We start from the raw sequence: 18,107 nt of genomic DNA, 5'->3' as shown, positions 1-18,107 counted from the left end.
CCTGTATGGAATGTCAAATGAGCATAGCGAGGGGATAAAGGGAAAGAATGACAGGCTTTATGGAGTGAACAAAACTGCACTATGGTTTTAAAGAAGAGTGGGGAACTGCATGAATTCACATGCTTGCTAAGAGATTACGAGGGAAAGAAAACATCCAGGAATGACTCCCTAAGTCCACTGTGTGAGACTACCTCAGATGTTGTTGAGAAGAGCATTAGGGAGCCACTGGGTAGTTCAGCAGCTAAAGGCAATTGCACTTAGCCCCAACAACTACAACTTGAGTCTTTTCCAGGATCCACATGGTCGGAAGAGAGAACAGATTTGTATAAGTTGTTCTCTGAGCACACACAACATGGCACATCTGATACACGTATACCTATACTACAAACATATGCATATGCACAGATAATAAATAAAGTACACAATGGGTAAAGAAATGGATAAACAAACAAATTAATAAATGCAAACCATAAAAGTACGTCAACATGATGGCATCTAAAATCAAAAAGAAGCAAACTTTGGCCTATGACAATGAAATAATTTCTTGACTGGATTAATTGAGGTTGAAAAGCCCACCCTAATGTAAATGGCTCTACGTAAGAGGGTGGGTATCTGTGGTAGTTTGAACAAAAATGGCTCCCAAAGGCTCATATATTTGAATGGTTGTTCATTAGACAGTGGTGCTACCTGGGAGGGCTTAGAGGTATAACTTTATTGGAGGAAGTGGGCCACTGAGGGATTTGGGATTTCAAAAGCTCAAACCAGGTCCAGTCTCTCCCTCTCCCTCTCCCTCTCCCTCCCCCTCCCCCTCCCCCTCTCCCTCTCCCTGTTTCCTGAAGATCTGGAGGAAAACTGTCAGCTTGTCAAGCACTGTGTCTGCATGCATACATCCGTGCTCCTCACAATAACCATAATGGACTAAACCTTTAAAACTGCAATCAAGTACCAATTAAAGGTTTTCTTTTATAAGAGTTTCTGTGGCCCTGGTATCCCATCACAGCTATAGAACACTGTTCATAACAGCCATGCTTTCAAAATGTAAGAGCAAAGCTGAGCAAGTAATTTTAAGATATTAATGTTTGGTAGATCAGCATGTTAGTTGATTACCATTAAATATATGACTTAATGTACTGATACAAATATAGTTCATTAAACCTGCATGATTAACATGTCTACATATTGTATCAATTAATATATTAATATACTATGATGTATATTTATATTATATACAAATAGCAAACAAGTTTATTATCCAATATATTGATTTTTCTCACATGCCAAAATTAATTTTAATATGTAAAGTTTAATATATGAATAATATACTGAGCTTAATACACTCAACATATCATTTTAACACATAATAAAATTGTTATGGTATCAATGAAATATTGTTACATTAAGCTTTTACACTGCCTTTAAATATAGTATATAATCTTATGGCTAAATGTATATATCAGCTTATAATAGCTGCATTTAAAGGGCTCAACAGTCCTAAGCCATAATGTGATTTCTAACAATAAAGTTCTCAATATTTCTTATGTGTCCAAATCTCCTAAATAATGACTTGGCCATCCTGTCCTCTTTGGTGACATGTTTTATGTCAGTCATGTCTTCTAGAGGAAAGACATAGCAGTTCTCTCTCTCTCTCTCTCTCTCTCTCTCTCTCTCTCTCTCTCTCTCTCTTGTCACATGACCAGAGATCTTGCCAGTACTGTCCATATGTCTTATGATTTAATTAATGAGTAAATGAGTAAACATGAATGCTAAGCATCACCAAGAGCATTTGCTCAGAGGCACTAACTAATAAGCCACCTCCTCTAAGCAACAACATTGGCTCCAGAAGGGCGAAGGGAGGCTCACAAGACTGGGAAAATGGTCACATTTAGAAGTCTTAAGAGGCCTCTAAGGCCCTCCCTAAGGTTGGGAAAGCTGGCCTAGAAAGGGGAGATTCTATGGTGGAGCTTCCTGCAAGTCAGACCAACTCCCAGGGAAGCTGCTTTCATGGATATCCCCCATGATGGGGGTGGGGATGGCTTTTCAGTGACACAGGTGCCTTTCAGCCATCTGTGCTCCTCCTGTAAGGAGTCCGGCTCTACTCGTGCTGAATTTAAGGGGAGTTGCTTCTTTGCTCTGTTGTCAGTACTCTCTCCTCAGGAAAAGAGTGACAATAGGAGGGAATAAGGCAGACATCCACTTCTTACAGAGGACAATCAAGGAAATAAGATCCAACTAAAGGCCTGCTGGGCTTGCCCCACAAAGGCTGAAGCCAGGAGACCACCAACAAAAATGTACCCAAACCCTGGGCAAACAGACCCATTGTTAGTCTACAGTCCTGGGTCCTTTTTCTCCTCTTCATTTTCGTCACCTTGTGTTCTTCCACTTGAAACAAAAGTTGATTCCATTTAAAGTGAAAAACTGAAATTCATAGGTATTTTTGGACATGAGATGATCCACGATTTTCTTATACAAAGAATATTTACAATAAACTTGGTTATAGTCTTGTATTTAGTTGTCAGGATTGTAGTCAACAAAAGCTTAATGTCTTCAATATGGATGCTACATCTTCACCATCTCTTTTAACCTCAGAAAGAGGTCAAAATAATGTGAATTCTTTTTCTTCAGCATTTAATAAACCCAAGAGCCTTTTCTGAACTCTGTAAGAAGTCTGAGGGCTAATGTCCAGTATACAGAAAGAACGCAAGAAAGTAAACACAAAAAACCAATCCAATTAAAATATGAGTACAGAGCTAAACAGAGAACATCAAATGGTGGAAAAGCACTTGAAGAAATGCTTAATATCCTTAAGCCATCAGGGAAATATGAATCAAAACGACTTTGAGATTCCATCTTACATCTGTCAAAATGGCTAAGATAAAAAATTCAAGTGATAGCACATACTGACAAGGATGTGGAGAAAGATGAACACTTCTCCATTACTAGTGGAAGTGCAAACTTGTACAACCACTTTGGAAATCATTCTGGTACTTTCTCAGAAAATTGGAAACAGCCCTACCTCAAGACCCAGCTATAAAACTCCTGGGCATATACCCAAAAGATTATCCACCATACAACAAGAACATTTGCTCAACTATGTTCATAGCAGCTTTATTCCTAATAGCCAAAAGCTAGTAACAATCCAGATGCACTTCAGCCAAAGAATGGATAAGAAAACTGTGGTACATCTACACAATGAAAAACTATTCAGCTATTAAAAACAAGGATATCATGAAATTTTCAGGCAAGTCAATGGAGCTGGAAAACATCATCTTGAGTGAAGTAACTCAGACCCCTAAAGACACACATGGTATATACTCACTTATAAGTGGATATTAGCCGTATAATACAGGATAACTATAGTACAATCCACAGACCTAAAGAAGCTATATAACAAGGAGGACCCTAAGGAGTATGCTTAATCTTTATTCAGAAGGGAAAATAGGGTAGACACTGGAAGCAGTTGAAGAGAGAAAACAGGACAGGAGCCTACCATAGATGTCCTCTGAAAAACTCTACTCAGCAGGAGATAGAAGAAGCTGCGTCTAATAGCCAAATTTTGGACAGTGCAGAGATTCCTATGTAGGAGTGAGAGGATAGAAGGGCCCAGAGAAAACAGGAGCTCTACAAGAATATCAGCAAAGCCAGCAAATCTGCCATAATGGGGGCTGGCGGAGACTGATTCGCCAGCCAAGGACCATGCATGGAGAGGACCTAGGCCCTCCACTCAACTGTAGTCAATAGGCAGCTCAGTCTCCATATGGGTCCCTTGTTAAGGGAAGGAATGGCTGCCCCTGCTCTAGACTCTGTTGTCTGCACTTTGATCAATTCCTCCTAGCAGGGTACCTTACGAGGCCACAGAAAAAGAGGATGCAGGCAGTCCTGAGGAGACTTGATAGGCTGGGGTCAGTTGCTATGGGAGAAGGGCTGGCAGTCTCTGAGGACCAGCAGAAGGGAACAGGAAGGAAGAGGGAAGGAGGGTGGGATCAGAAGGAGGTGAAGGAGATGGCTATCCCTTGGATGTAAAGTGAATAATTTTAAAAATACATAAAAATAAATAAATAAATAAATAAATAAATAAATAAATAAATAAATAAGTGACTGCATTCTGGGGCCATTCCTCCATCTGACAACCTACTGCATTGCTTGCACTGTTTTGGAGTCAATGTTTTGGAATACAGTCAAAGTACTCCAATTTTCTTATATTTTTGCCATTTCCTGTTCACAGAGTTCTTCTCCTTACACTAGGTATGCTTAAATTTCTCCCTGCCTCCAAGAAATACCCCACCTAAATACCCTTTAGATGGTTCCTCTCCAAAGGCCCACTTTCCCTTTAGATCCCCTCCCCCTTCTTCTGGAACCTGGCTTCCTCAATACAGTTTAAATGTGCTTAGCAGGAAAGTAAAAACCTTTTCTGCTCTTCTTTGTATCTTCCTGGTAACAAAGAATAATGGCAATCACTACCCCGATGAAGTAGATTTTAAGTTCCTAATAGGGTGTCTTATAAAACGTATTTTTCGTTGTGAGCCTAGCCTGTAACAGCTGAGCCATCTCTCCATCCCAAAGATGTTTTTAGGTCTAGATAGATGTTTTAAGTTGGTAATGATGAGATATGATAGATATTGATTTACATTCAGAATTTCAGATGCACCAAGATAGGAAAGCTGTTTTCTTCAAGGCTGCCAAATACAAATAGCCAAAACACTAGGAATGTAACATTTATATAATTACTAGTTGTTTCATGGTTCATCTTCCTGTGGGTAGTTTAGTGTATATATGTGTAATAATGTAAATGTATATGTAACAATAAAAAATATTTAATTAAAAAGTAAAAATAAAACATAACAATATTGTTTTAAGGATCTCTGGTAGAATTGAATTGGCAAAATAAGCAGATTCTGTTACCATCTCTCAGTGCTGTTTCTGGATGCCACTGGTGAGCATCTCTTCACAGAAACTTTGATACCCGGCCCCCTGCATGCCTGACTCTTGATCATTAAATGGGGGAAAGAAAAGTATTTTACAGATGTTTTAATCCCTCATTAGAGATGTTACTATGTGTTTTAGTATGCGTGGCATGGCTGCAAATACCTTCCTGTGAAGATCAAGGTTTTTTACAAATATAATGTTATTAATTCCTTGAGGACATATTTTGATGATTTTCATCCCTGCTTCTCTCCTTTCCCTAACTCCTTTCATATCTGCATCCCCTTGTGATGGCTGTATCCAGAATTAACTAAAACTGTAGCGGCAGGATACACCTATGAAGGACTTTTTATATCCAACCATTTGAAGTGGGTAGACCTGTGGGAAAGATTAAGCTTTGTCACAGGTGGAAGCAGTCTTGGTGGGCTTTACCCTTGGGGCACCCCATGAATACCTTGTGATAGACTTAGTAGAGCCATCCTGGGCCTGGAATTCAGGAAGCAGACCTGGGAACCCCACCTGGGCTATTGTTTTCCTAATTGACCCTCAATGGGAGAAGGAGACCACCCTTTCCATGTGACTGAGGGAGGTGGGGCGGAGAAAACAACAAGTTCAGGCCAGGGGAGAGCTCCTGAAGAGCAGCGACCAGGCCAGACCAGCACGCGGGCCAGAGAGACACCTAAGGACCTGTCCCATGGAAAGGATACTGGAAGGGTCACTCTTTTGTCCCTTTAACCTTTTTTTCCTTTTTGTGTATGCTAGTTGGGTTGTATAATAAAGTTTAATTGTTAAGAAACAGAGCCAACATAGACCCATTTTTAATCAAGATCTTTTGAGGTGGGAAGATGTTCTTTTAATCTGGGCCATACCATACACTGGCGGCCTATATAAGTAACATTTAAGAAAGAAGCTTGCTTTCTTGGCCTGCTTTCTGTCACTCTTGTGGGCAAGTCTATTTCCAGCATCAGAGCCTAGTTCTTTGGAATTCTAGAGTATGCAGAAGACCAGCCATGACATTGAGCCTTGAGAGTTGAATAACCATTGGATTCTTGGATATACGGATGAGGGAATAAAAACAGGGGTGATGTCAGGTGAAAAGACAAACACATGCTATCAGAGCCATTGATACCATATCTAGTTTCCATGAGGTTTCATTTCTTACCCCTTTTTAACCCCACAAAAAAATGTTCTTAACCTTTCGCCAATAAAGCAAATCTGAGAAGCAACTCTACCCAAATGAAATCAGAGCATCTACTGCTTAGCATGCATGCAACACAGATTCCTAAAAACTTTGCTATCTCCTGAACAATAGAGATTTACACACAGTTCCTGATCTTTTGAGTCTGTGGTCACAGAACCCTATTTTGGTCCAGTGTGGTGACTCAGGGTCAACTCCTGCCTGAGGCTGCTCGCCAAAGCTCACTCCCAGGCTCCCAGATGAAGAGAGGAAATGGAGGTTGAGTTGGCAATAGCTCCATGAAACGCCTGCAAATACAGAGAGCAGAGACCTTCCAGGTATGTGACTATGGCAAAAATTTGAGAAAAGTGCCCCACAATAGCATGGAAACCGGAAATGGTATTCAGGACCCTTGTTTGCCATATTCCTTCAGTTCAGTGCACTCTCGCAAATATTGAACCTGAGAAGGCAGGTGCATGACTCTTTGATTTATAGCCTATTGATCAGGTGGGGGGGGGGCACATCTAGACTCATGGATGGATTGTAAAATGGGGGGTCTCCATCCAGATAGAGCATTGATAGCCCCACAGGTCTCAGGAAGGAGGTACTCTTTCTTCTGTTTGATGGGGTGCTCAGGGGATTTTTAGCTGTGTGATGGGATCAGATTGTGTTGTAAAGCTACACTAACTGTGCATGGAGAATGGATTAAAGGGCAAGCAGGAATAAAAGTTATATAGTGGTTATAAAAACACAATGAATATAAAGTGAAACTTCTTTATCTCACCCCTCTCAATACTTCTGACACTAAACATATAGGCTTTTTCCTGTACTGAACAACTTTCTGGTTTTTGTTTTTTTGAGTGTGTGCATGTGAGTATGCATGTGTGTTTGTGTGTGTGTGTTGTACAAGTTTATGCATTTTTTACATGTATGTTGTTGTGTGTGCAGCTATATGTGCTTAGGTGTACACATACATGTAGAGGTCATTGGTTGATAACTGGTGTCTTCCTCAATTGCTGTCCATGTTTTGCTGAGGTAAAGTTTCTCAATTAACCCAAAGCTCTCCACTTAGGCTACTTTAGCTAGCCCGTTTGCCTTGAGGAGATGTATTTCTCCTTTCTAAGCCCTAGGATTACAAATATTCCATGAAGATCACCCAGCTAATATAATGCTGGGAATCCAAAATCTGCTTTTAATATATACATGATAAATGCTTTATCAATTGAGTCATTTCTCTGGCCCCACTGTCCAGTTTTATGACACCACTTGGATATACTAACATTTAATTTAGTTCTGACATGACTTACATAAAGTTAACTTGAGGTCCCACAAGCTAAAGACCCAGTTCAAGAGGATGGCAGCCACTTTAGAAGATAGCCATATGTCTGGGCCCCTTGTATTTTTTATTAGCTGGCTATAGTCTAACTCACTTAGTAGATTCAGTGGTTGATATAAGGCACAGTGCTTAAGGAAACACCCAATTAGTTTTATGCTCTGTTATATAATGAAGCATAGGATAAAGAACATAGATGAGCATGATGCAGAGAAACATATATCAAAGGTTCTGAGCACAGATCTTTTGCCCTCTGTATCACTGTGCCAAAATTGGAAAGTTTCATATATTTGGAAATGGGCTTCAATGAGACAGCTTGATGTAGAGTTCTTCTGATGATGGCCCTCATGTATTTACCCACTGTGTTTTTAAGTAAAGTTTTATTGTAACACAATTACATCTTACCATTTAACATACTCCAGTCTTTTGGGGGATACAATGGCAGAGTTTAGTAGTATCCTTTAGGCTAACATGAGACACAAAGTCTGAACTATTTCTCTCTCTCTCTCTCTCTCTCTCTCTCTCTCTCTCTCTCTCTCTCTCTCTCTCTCTCTCTCTCTGTGTGTGTGTGTGTGTGTGTGTGTGTGTGTGTGTGTGTGTGTGTGATGCACATGCCATGACACATGTGTGGAAGTCAAAAAACAACTTGCAATAATCAGTCCTCTCCTTCCACCATTTGAGGCTCTGAATGGAACACAGATCACCAGGCTTGGTGACAGGTGCCTTCAACTGCTCATCTGCCTCTCTGGACCCTGACCAAGCCTTCTACATGGAATCTGCTTCATATCTATACTGATTTTTTTCTGCCAAGATCTCAAACTGACCACACACTTTTTGGCTCAGCAACTTATCTGCATCCTTTAAGCAATCATTTCAACATTTGGACTAGTCCTTTCCTCATTGTATTATAGGACTTCCTCCTTAATTGTCATGTCATAGCTACAATGCCATTTTTCAGTTACTTTCTAGAATTCCTCTCTGAAACAGTTCTTCTCCCATCTGGAGACTCTGTCTTTCCTATTATCTCTCCCATTACTGTGCTTTGGCGTTGTGGCTGCTGTTGAAGGTACTTTGACAACCACATTAATCTCTGAGGTGAATTCAGTGTGTTGGTGCACCTTCTCTAATAGACTGTGTGTGGAACCCTGTCTGTCACAGTCTCTGCTGCAGATCAAACCGTGGAACTATGCATGGCGCATAGTGGCCACTCAATAAAGAATCTGAAACAAGTGGATCTCCCTGTGAGTGCCATACAGTCTTGAGGAAAGGACAGAACCACAGTGGCCCTCAAAATTCACTTAGCAGAAACGTCTCATTGTGTAGACGAAAAATTATATGAAGCCACAGAGTATGTGCCCAGTTTGAATTAAAATTTACTTGTATCTCATGTCCAGACAGGCAACCTGTCACTTAGGCTGCCATTAACTGAGTGTCTACATAGAACCCACTGTACACCAACTTTACCAACAGCTCTGTTTCTTGATAAATCATGAAAGATTACAAAATGAACTTGGAAAAAATATTTACTGAGTCTTTATTAATTAAATTTTGTACAGAATATTGAAAATGAGATTCTTATATAGAATTTGCTAAACAAATTGGAACTACACCACTATTAAAATGCTAGTTTCTGAAGTCTGTAGCAAATCCTTCTTAGCAAATTATTAGCAATGTTGCCTTCCCCTCAAGAAATTTTCTCCCACAAATGCTTGCAGCACCCTTAGTATCCAAGAGTCCTTATCCTTGTTCAATTACCAACCACTACCAACCCCAATTCATATTTTTTCTTGGTTTCCATATTAGATGATACACTTCCATAAGATAAGAATCACATTTTATTAATCATTTACTCTCATGATTAACAGCCTAGAACATAGAAATGGGGCTGGAGAGATAACCCAAAATTCAAGTGTTTACCGCACTTACAGAGAGCCTGAGTTCCGTCTTAAAAACCCATGTGGGGTGACTGAACTCTACTTAAAACACCAGTTCTAGAGAATTCAATACTTCTTCTGGCCTCTATGGGCATCTGTACTGAAATGTACTTCACACATACATAGACACATATACATAATTAAAGTAGTATATATTATTTTCAAAACAGATACAAATAATGTTTAATGAATGATTCTTGTCTTTCTTCTATCATAAAGCATTTTTCTTTCTCATGGCTGCTTCTTTACATCCTACAAATCTTCATTCACATGTCACTTTTCAGTGAATACACCTTGGCCACTTCACTGAAAATCTAAAGACTCTCCCATTGATCTTATAGTCTTTACTCTCTAGGGATTCTATTGTTGTGATAAAAAATACCATGACCAAGAGCATGAGGAGAAAAGGGTTTATTTAAGCTTACAACTCTCAGGTCACACTCTCTCACTGTGGAAAGTCAAGGCAGGAACCTGGAAGAAGAAACTGAAGTAGAAGCAATGGAGGAGTCTGCTTTATTGGTTTGCTCTCAGGAGCTTGTAATACCTAATTTTTTATGGCACCAAGGACCACCAGATCAGGGTTGGCACTACCCACAGTAATCTGGACCCTTCCACATCAATCATTAATCAAAAGACTATATAACAGGCCAATGTGGTGGGGGCATTTTTTTCAATTCTTATATCATTTCATGTCTTCTCATATGACTCTAACTTGTATCAAGTTGACAAATAATTATCTTACTTATTTTTACCCAAAGCATTAATTATATTCTGATAGTTCCATATACAGTATTGTGTTTATATTTTATTAGCATTTATAATTATACATAATAGTGAGCTTTACCATGACATTTCCATACATGTGTATAGTGCATTTGCATCACATCCCCCACCACTACCCTCGCATTCTCCTCCCATTTCTGATGATTCCCTTCCTCTCCCAAACAGTCCTCTCTACTCTTTATCACTTTATTTCTTTAAGATTTATTTATTCTGATTTTATGTATACTGGTGTTCTGCCTGTATGAATGTCTGTGCACCACATGTATGCTGTGCTCATGAAAGCCAGAAGGAGAGGACATCTAATCACCTGGGTTTTGCAGGCAATTATTAGCTGCCATGTGGGTGATGACAATTTAATTCAGATCTTCTGGAAGAGCAATCAGTGTTCTTACTTGTTAAGACACCTCTCTGGCTTCTTGTGATGTTATTTTTAGTGACCCAAAGAGTTTCATTAGGGTTGATTGCCTGAGTGTGGTTGAGGGGTTAATTACAGGAGTATGGACAACTTATCTGTGGCTACAACACTAAAGAAAAATGTTTCTCCTTCTCCTTCTAGCTACTCATACCAATCACAGTCATTTATATGTTTTCTACCTTCTTACTCTGCTAGACAGTAAGCTTCCTATAGGTAAAGAGAAATGTTCTCTTTACCATCAGCACAGCCCTCCCATTTAGAATGAGGTGTATCAAAGAATCAAAACAAATTTGTTTCATTAGAACAAAGGACATAAAGATGTGTGAGTGTGAATGTAAATGAATCAGGCTCAAAGGACCAAGCTACCTCCTAAGGCTCAGCTGAGTTAGGCCAGGAAAGCAGTGGCAGACCAGCTGTGATCAAAGCAACTGCTGAGCACTCACTCCTCCATCCTGAGGGGAAAAGGAGAGTTCAGGCCAGGCATGTTTAAGAGCAGCACTGAACAAATAAAAGTTAACAGCCCGTGTGGGAGAGGAGTTTGCCTTGTTTAATGACTTGGCAGCAGAGCAGTGTGGGAATGTTTGAAGAGATGGAGACCTTATCTTTTGTAAACTCCCTGCTACCAGGGCTCAGAGCAGCCATGATGAATATTTGGAAAGAGCAGCAATCACGGAGTCTTGTTCAGTCACCAGGAGGCAGAGGGAAGCATTGTCCTCAATAGACTGTCATGATGGAGGAGCTCTACTCAGAACAAAAGGAAGTTAGAGCTGAGGGGATGGCTCCGGGTGCAAAATGAGTGTCTTGTAAGCATGGGGACCTGAGTTCAATCCCCAGCACATCCATACAAATCCTGTAATCCCAGCAGAGATAGGCAGACAGTCTCCGGGATCTCTGGCTAGCTGCTCTTGATTAACTGGTAAGCTCCAGGCTCAGGGAGGCAATGGAGCAAGACACTAAGATATCAGACATCAGCCTCTTGCCTCCACATACATATGCATGTTACCTACACACATGCACGTACACGTGTGCACACTTGTGCTTACACACACTGTCTTTTTCCTCTCCTCCCCCTCCTCCTCCCACCCCCCCCTCCCGACTTCTCCATTTTCCTCAGGAGCTGAGAGTCACTGAGAACATGGACCATGTAAACCTTCCCTATGCTTGAGAGTCATAGAAATTGGCCACTTGCAGATGGCTTCTGATAGACAAGAACTCATTATGCACTGAGCTCAGTGAGGAATCAAGAAGTTGCCGTGCAGAAAACAGGGAGCAAAGAGAAGATCTGAGGGTTTACATTCATTCTACCTATACAAGGAAAGCCTCACAATGCTAAGGAAATGAAAAAAGTGTTTTGTTAATGAGTGAATTTTAACAATTAATACTATGATTACCATGTATGGTTTCCCTGGTTGGAAATAGAAACAGTCGTTCTGTTGAACTAGCTTGGTCTCTTTACAGAACACATACTCTGAATGGTTTTCTATTAACTTGGAAAAGTCACAATTCTCTTGAGCAAAACCACCACTTACTTATATGAAACCCTGAATTTATTTTTCCAATTTTTCACACATGTTTTGGAGAATAAAATGTTGAGCCAGGAGACTCCTAAGAATCTCTCATCTCAGGAAGGGAGGGGCAAAAACTGCTCTTGATAAAAGCTATAGCATTAGAACATTCAGATTAGGGGCAGAGTATCAATCAGAATGAGCTAAGAGAAATAAAGCCCTTAACCCCACCTCAGAACCTGCCCATGCCGGGCTATTCTTAAAAGAAGGGTTTCCTTGTTCTCAGCCCATATTCATGACTACTTCATAGATGAGAAAATTTGTTACTCGAGCTGAGTATAAAACCAATGGTGATACTGCTAGCAAAATTTGGAGTCAGTTGTATTTGACAAGGCTTTGATGCCTCTGATTAAAGGTAAGGAGGACAGAATCTATGAAGCCCGGTAGCATAGACATAGTTAGAGAGACTTCACGCCTAAGGACCATGTAAGACATGGCTCTGTAAATGTAGGTCTATGTCTTCATCAAGTGCCACACCCACCCACATGCAGCCTCTGGGATGGCAAAAGCAACCTTCTATGTCCTGGGATTCATAGAGAAGCTACAAGGGTGTAGATAGGGCATGCATAAGAAAGAGAGGGAGAGATGGGGCATCATGTGTGGGCCTATCTAGCTCCTGTAGAGGGCTTCCCAGCATCCACTTCAGGCTGATCACAATTGCCTGCAACTCTAGCTCCAGGGAATCCAACAACCTCTTCTGGCCTCACTTGGTATCTGCACTCACATGCACAAAACCATACATAATATAAGTAATTTTAAAACAAAATTAAATCATTTTTTAACGAGAGCGACCTATAAAGATACATTCCTTTTGTGAAGTAGCAACTGGTTTCTCTTAAAGGCCTCCAATGAGGAGGAATCCTTCTCTCTCTTACATTTTGCCTCTATTACAAAATTAGAGACAACACAGGAATATCTCAATAATAATTAAAACTGAAATCTCAGGATCATGCTTCAAAGTATGATTGGCTTCTAATTTTTTTATGACATCTTAAGTCATTTTTTTTCCTCACACCACAATCATTCATGCTGTATTTTCTCCTTATGAGAAAAATTTCCATAAGAATTCTGTGAGTCTAGTTACAGGGTATCTTCTTCAGTCTCCACGGCCCCTGCTACTAGGAGTCTCAGCTAGATCACCCCATATCCCCCCAGAAGCCAACCCTGCCATAGGTTTCCATCTTGTCACAGAGATGCCCCCCATCAACTGTTTCTCCTCTTTCTGCAAGCCCTCTGTCCTCCCACCCCTGCTCTCCCCAGGTGTGTTCTCCACCTCATTTCTCTCCACACTCCCTCTCCTACCTTGTTCCCTCTCTTAACCTACTTCTGCTCTCTATTCTGTTTCCCCTTCTGAGTGAGGCTTAAGCATCTTCCTTTGGGTCCTCCCTGTTACTTATCTTTTTGTTTGATCTGTGAATTGTATTATGTTTATCGTCTACTATATGGCTAAAATCTGCTTATAAATGAGTACATACATGACTCCTAGTGGAGGGATGGGAACACCAACCCACCCAAAAATCTTCAACCCAAAATTTACCCTGCCTACAAGATGTACAGGGATAAAGATATAGCAGAGATTGAGAGAATGTCCAAACAATGTCTGGACCAACCTGTGACCCAACCCATGGGAAAGAGCCAACCTCTGACAGCCTAGCATGGCTGTCCTCTGCGAGGCTCCATCCAGCAGTAGACCAAAACAGATGCTGAGAATCATAGCCAAGCATTTGGGTGAAGCATTGTGAGTCTCAGAAGAACCTGGAAGTGAAAGGACCGCCACAAGAAGACCAACAGAGCCAACTAACCAGGGCCCAAAGAAGCTCGCAGAAATGGAAGCACCAACCAAGGATCATGCACGGACTGGACCTAGGTCCCCTACACAGGTGTAGCTGATGGGCAGCTCAGGAGGGGAGTGGGGCCTGTTTCTGATGTGGATTCTGTTCCCTACTTTTGCATCACTTATCCCTGGTGGGGCTGCCTCACCAGCACACAGTGGAAGAGGATGCACTCAGGCCTGATGGGACTTGATGTGCCATGGTGGGTTCTTAGTGGGAGGGGAATCCCCCTTTGTAAGTCATACGGTAGGGGGAGATGGGGGAAGAGGGATGCAGGGAGGAAATGGGAGGAGAAGAGGGACTGGGGATGTAAAGTGAATAAATAAATAAATTAATTAAACAATTCTGTAAGTCTAAAAGTGTTTTTTAAAAAATATATGTATGAGCTTGTTCTCTGGCATCCAGAAATAGATGGGACTATATGCATTCATACAAACATGGGCACGTGCTCACACATGCACACACACACACACACACACACACACACACACACACACACACACATACAGACACACACACCAAACACACACACACACACACAACACAGAGGGAGGGAGGGAGAGAGAGAGAGAGAGAGAGAGAGAGAGAGAGAGGGAGCATTACTACCACAGAAAGTATTTTCCAAATGGTTAAGAGAAGTTTATTTATTTATTGTTTAATTCATAATATGTTTTAAATTGAAATAGAATTTAAAATCTTCTCCCTTCCTGTTTCTCCATCTAGTTCCTCTCAGATGACCCCTTCATCCCTCCCATACCCCTCACTCTCAGGTCATAGCCTCTCTTTGTTTTTATTATAATTGTTACATGCATTTGTGTATGTCTGTGTGTGTGTATGTGCATGTATGTGTGTGTGTGTGTGTGTGTGTGTGTGTGTGTGTGTGTGTGTGTGTGTGTGTGCAGGCACACATGTGCAGATCTTGATCAAAAAGTTTCTGGAAAAAAGAGAAGTTTCTGACTTCTCATTTGAAATTTCTCGGAGTCATTTCTTCTTTAAAATGAGGGGATAAAATGTGTAAAGACCAAAAGATATTAGACATAATTTGTACCAGGTACTGGAAGATGAGATGGTTTATGAGTTTCAGGAGTATATGTCAGAAGGTGGTTCATGACATTATCTGAAGAATGGATGGTATTATTTTGTGTGTGATTTGGGGAGCAGATAGTGCAGCTTCAGGGATAAAAGGAAGGAGAGGATAAACTTTCACTAAAGGGTTATAAAACAAATGCTTTCAAAGTACTCCAATGTATAATTATTTTCATTCAACCATTACTGTAACAAAATCAAAGTCAGCAACAATGAAACACTATAAACCTGTGTAGCTTACATTGTTTTCTCTCAGATGTCATTAGGAAGATGGCTATGACAGCAGAGAGCTACATACTAACAGTAAGGGTGCTATCCAAACTTTCCATTGCTAAGAAAAATCAGATTTGAGTTAATTATTATTTCAAAATTAATAAACATAATTAAATTTGTTTTAATATTATTTTATTTACGTCCATAGTGATGGGTTGTGTGGGGGTGGTTGTATATGTCCGTGTCTACAGGTGCTTGTAGAGGCCACACAAGAGATTTTCTGGTTGAAGTTGCAGGTGACTTCAGCAATTATCAGTGTTCTCCACATGATAGCTAATGTTATCAAGTCTGTTCAAAGTTTTCCTGATATCAGAATATATATTTAACTTGGTAATGTTTGAAAATAAGTACCAAGTTTCCAATTGCTTCCTTTCTGTTAAAATCTGAGTAGATGACAACCATCTGTCTCAGATTTTTTTCTGAGACAGTTCTAATTACATCTATCCTATGCCATTGGCCTTCCAAACCCTCACATTGTCCCAGATACGTCAATATCATAGTGTCAAAACTATTCTTATTAGCTACTTCACACTTGAGAACAACATGAAAGTCCTTTTGTCAGATTGCATTTGATTCTTTGATTCTTTTCTGTGGAAAATGTGATCTCTGCACCAGCCTTATTTAAAAAAAAAAAAAAAACAGAATTGGTGTAGTGTGTGTGTGTGTGTGTGTGTGCCTATGGAGATCAGAAAGGGACATTGATCCTTGGGCTGGGAAGCAAACTTGGTTTTTCTTTGAGAATAACAAGCATTCTCACTCTTGGCCCCATCTCTCCAGCCCTCGTGGACCTGATTTACAAACATCTTCTACCTTTGCTCTGACACTAGTATTAGACTGCAGGATTAAGAAGATTAGATTATATAATATATTGATCATTTATAGGTGATGACTGAAACTATTTGGAATTACTCCCTGCAAAATGGGATCAATATAATCATAACATTCTGAAAATACGGAGTTACCATTCTGAGTGATTTATCACTATGGTGAATCCATTGTGTTTTGGAAGACTTCATCTCTCATTGAAGTGTAGCAGTCTTGCATCATTCAACAAATCACTTAATAATGACTTAAAGACTGTCTTCTCTGTGCCAGGTGTAAGGAATAAAAAAAACATAATGCTCCATTTTTTTTGTCCAAAAGTGGCAGAAGTACACTTAATCATACAAGTTACCGATAAGCAGGAGGCCCTGACTCCTGCCCTAATAGCCTGTGCCTATTTGTTGGGGCTGCCTAATTATCCCCACCCAAACCAGGAGCTGAGCTCAGAGTTACGCAGCTTACAGACCTGACAAACTCATGCATCTTTAAGGTTCCTAAGCAAAGGGGACTTGGGGCCAGAGGGAGGAATAAATTAGCAAGAAAGCTTTTGTTGAGAAATGTACACGAAATTGTAAAGAAGAGAAAGGGGATATCTTATAAGGATAAAGCCAAATGTAGGTAATATTGCACTCAACCAGTGAGGGGGAGGGGACGGACTTCATGCCAGGGGAAAAATGATTGCTGTAATTGCCCTGGGTTTGCCTGGTGAACAGGCACGTGATCCTGCAAGATCACCATTCAAGTTTCAGGTTTAGGGGAGGGGAATAGGGTGAAAGAGGGAGGGAAGGTGGGAATGGGAAGATACTACTGAGGGATAACAATCAGGATATAATCTGAATAAATTATAGTAATAATAATAATAATAATAATAATAATAATAATAATAATAATAATAATAAAAGTTTCCTATCTGCTGTACTCCATATCTCTAGATCCTGTCTTGGGTTTTAGGAAATGCCACGTTCCCCATACCTGGCATTGTGTGGAGTACTGGTGTTGTGTTAATGTTTCTAAGGGAGGAAAAACTAATAATATTTAATCATTCCAATAAACACCAATGAAAAAAACAAAGTTTTATATCACTAAAGTCCAATGTGGTAAGACCAACGAGTTTATTGGGCTTTGGTTTAGAGCACAGGTTATCTCAAGGCAGCAGTACCACTGCAAGATCCTACCCACCATAGACTTCAAGCTTGTGGAAGCTGCACCAGTGAGTCCCATTTCAGATTCAACTTTTGTTTCCCACATATTCTCCCATCTCCTAAGATTACTTGCAGCTTGAGAAAAAAAAAAAACAAAACAAAACTTCAAGTGTGGGTCTCTGGAATCCCTTCTCCACTCTCTGTCGAGTATCAATAGCTTGTTATCACAGACCTATCACTGCGTTGTTTACTTTGGTTGTCATGGATACCAGGGGCAAAGCATCCTACAGTGCGTTGTGTTATATCAGAGTACAAAGCACCACCGACAACTGAGTGTTTAGTGAGGAACACAACCTGTGGTGTTTATGTGCATGGAATTTAGAACTGGTCAGAGTAAAGACTGAAGTCAAAACCCGAAAGTCATGAGGATTCAAGCAGAGAGAACAGAGAGAAACCTGGGGAGAGTGTGGCTTGAGCCTGAACAAAGCAGCTCATGGATGCTGCAAAAACTGAAAGAATATGATGAGTCCAAGCACAGAGCCTTACTGGGAGGGACCTGGCTAGGAGAGGCTGCGTCACACCGTAGAACAGCTTGAGTTTTATTTTATCAGACTCAGAAAGCAGTGGTGTGCACCAGGGCTGCGAGATAATGTGGAGTTTTGTGTGCTGAACTAACTCCTTGTGGTATACAAAGTACTACGGACCTGAGAGTATGGACCAAGCTTGTTGATTTACTGCTAGTTGGAGACTTTTTAATGTTCTCATCATTATATGACGTAACATCACTATAAAATTTATATGCTACAGAACATAAAACAAAACCCT

General features: G+C 40.4%; 1 protein-coding gene across 1 annotated transcript in view; it reads right to left on the bottom strand.

The window, feature by feature from the left end:
* Positions 1 to 18,107, bottom strand: part of DPP10 (dipeptidyl peptidase like 10) — a 1,517,748-nt gene that overhangs the window by 1,391,836 nt on the left and 107,805 nt on the right. The gene's annotated exons all lie outside the window — the stretch shown is intronic.

The sequence above is a fragment of the Acomys minous genome (genome assembly GCF_964271855.1).
Source record: "Acomys minous genome assembly, chromosome: 1".
Taxonomy (NCBI): Eukaryota; Metazoa; Chordata; class Mammalia; order Rodentia; family Muridae; genus Acomys; species Acomys minous.
Note: the sequence above shows the minus strand (reverse complement) of the source record. Positions and strands in the feature narration are given on the sequence as shown.